The 2798-nt window shown below is 43.7% G+C and overlaps 1 non-coding gene across 1 annotated transcript; it reads right to left on the minus strand.

Annotated features, from left to right (window-relative positions):
* Nucleotides 1-729: 729 nt before the first annotated feature.
* LOC125576784 lies at nucleotides 730-838 on the minus strand. The gene has a single exon (XR_007315210.1). It is a non-coding gene; the product is annotated as a small nucleolar RNA R71 (small nucleolar RNA).
* Nucleotides 839-2798: the final 1960 nt, after the last annotated feature.

Raw genomic sequence — 2798 nt, forward strand, 5'->3', positions numbered from 1 at the left:
AAAGACTTAACAAAATCTGCCTTTTGTCTGCCATCTAAGGTTAATTTGTTCTTTCAATAGTAATGCAAACAAATCAACAGGAGCTAATGGATTAAACCCATATACAACCTGAATGAGAGTGAACTTTGCTGCTGAGTGCAGTGATCTTATTATAAGCAAATTCCACATGAGGTAAACAATCCTCCCAAGTCTTAAGGTTCTTTTTAATTAACGCTCGCAATAGGGTCGACAATGTACTATTCACAGTCTCAGTTTGGCCATCAGTCTAGGGATGACAAGTTGTAGAAAACAACAGTCTGGTTCCCAACTTAGCCCATAAAGTTTTCCAGAAATAACTCAGGAACTTAGTGTATCTATCGGAAACAATTGTCCTAGGCATTGCATGCAATCTAGCTATTTGTCTAAAGAAGAGATCAGCTACAATAGATACATCATCAGTCTTATGCAGGGAATGAAATGTACCATCTTAGAAAACCTATCAACCACCACAAAGATAATATCCCTACCTCTTTTAGTTCTAGGCAAACCTAAAACAAAGTCCATACAGATATCAAACCAGTCGGCTGTACCTTTGATTTAGCTTGCTTACAGGTGACACACCTGGAACACACTCTCTCCACGGAAGAGGAGTATGCACTGGCTTAAGCAGCTACCCACAGGATCTCTAACATCCTGGGCCGACATCAAGAATGCTTTCTTGCGGAACTTATTTGATGAGTCACGCGCTGAAGACTTGGGGGAGCAAAATCGCCACATTCGCACAGGAGACTGGAGAGTCTTTCAAAGATGCGTGGATCAGATTCAAGTTCTTCCAGCGAGACTGTCCACACCACGGATTCAATGAAGTGCAACTGCTGAGCACTTTCTTCAGAGGTATCGCCTTGAGGTATCAGATGGCTCTTGATACAGCTAGTGAGGGAAACTTCAACACCAAGAATCCGGTGGAAGCTATGAGACTGATAGAAAATATAGCAAACAGCAGCAGCACCAAGAACACTGACTTTGAAAGGAAGAAGTCTGTTGCATCCCTAGGGAAGGGGCAGATGGACGAAGTTAGAGCAAAGTTAGATGTAGTTCATGAGCTTCTTAGGAAGCAGGTCTGCTCAGCTGAAGGAGAAGAGGCTGTAGACATTGAAGGAAAAGAAGATGTGAACTATATTGGAGGTACTGGATTTCAGAGCTCTGGAAACCAGGGTGGAAACAAAAACTTCTATGGCAATGGTCAGAGGAGTAACCAGAGTTCACAATTCCAGAAACCTTTCAGCAACAACAACAGAGGCTATGGAAACTCATACTAGCAGAATCCACCACCACAGACTCAGGAAAGCAAGATTGAAGCAATGCTTGACAGAGTTCTGGAAGGACAGCAACAACTCACTGTGGATTTCAATGGAAAGGTAGATTCAGCCTACAACAGTCTGAACACAAGAATTGAGACCTTAGGGACTCAGGTGAGGAAGCTTGAAATGCAAGTGGTTCAGACTGCAGACACTGTAAAGAGGCAAGAAGCCTTGACTAGAGAGGCAGGAGTTGAGAAAGCAAAACACCACGTGAATGCCATCATAGATGATGATTTCTGCCAAGTGGTGAAGCATGAGAAGCTTGGAGAAGGAGACTTCAAAGTTGAAAGCTCCATGAGTTTCGGCAGATCTCAATGGTGTCGACCGATGTCAATCGGTGCACATCGATCGACAGACCATGACGAAGATCGATCGATAGAATACTCTAAAAATTGATCGACGTCATCTGCTGAATCGACTGCGGAGTGTAATGCAGTTCAAATTATGAATCATGAGGAATTCGCAGAAAAACATCCTCACCCACCCTCCCCTTTCTACGTCAAACTCGATCGACCGCATGAGCCAGCCATCGATCGACAGAGAGAGACCGATATCGATCGACGGGAACCTCTCACATACCGAGTGAGATTACCATCTATTGATAGTAACCGAATAAACGCACTCAGACCACCACCTAAACCTTTAGCAAACCTACCAGAACCTACAACCAACCCTTCAGACACTACACCCGAGCCTATGCAAGTTGATGAAGACGACTATTCCATAGGCAGTCGGGCAGACAGTGGATTCCATGAAAGTTTTGTAGTAGAGACTGTAATTACTTCACCCAATGAGGATCCTACTGAGGAGTATGATGAGGATTACTGGAAGGAAAGATCTATTGAGATTTCTATGCAGGATGACAGATATTCACGCCATTCCATCAACAACACGTCTTCACCATCGACCGACAGAGTCTACTCAACATCAGTCGATACCCACCCTCATCTAGCAAAACGATCTTTTGCATCGATCGATACCACACCTGGTACATCGATCGATATTAAGGCCGTCGCCTTCGAAGCAAAAAAGATGAATGCTCCCACAAATCAACCAGAAGGAACATCCAGAAAGAGCATTCAATCCAGAAACTTTAATTCTCTATTTACTAAATAGGATTTGAGTATTGATTATGATTATATAACTCCTGATGAATTTGGTATTTTAAGGGACTCAGATGGACATGCAAGAGCTATGGATGGAAGGATTCTACAAGTATCCAGAGAGGACATAGCATATATTCTTCAAGTGGCCAATGGACCAGACAACCTGTTTATGCAGCAACGCAGCACTCCAGACACCAGATCAGCAGTTCCAGACGAAAATCCAAAGGCCAACACAACATAAATTGGTTCACACCAATCGTGCAGACCAGTTGGCCATGCATCGATCGATATGGTTGCTCCTACATCGCTTGACAGGGTAACACCAACGTCGCTCGATACGGAACCTTCACCA

Source organism: Brassica napus, chromosome A7 (assembly GCF_020379485.1).
Source record: "Brassica napus cultivar Da-Ae chromosome A7, Da-Ae, whole genome shotgun sequence".
Classification (NCBI taxonomy): domain Eukaryota; kingdom Viridiplantae; phylum Streptophyta; class Magnoliopsida; order Brassicales; family Brassicaceae; genus Brassica; species Brassica napus.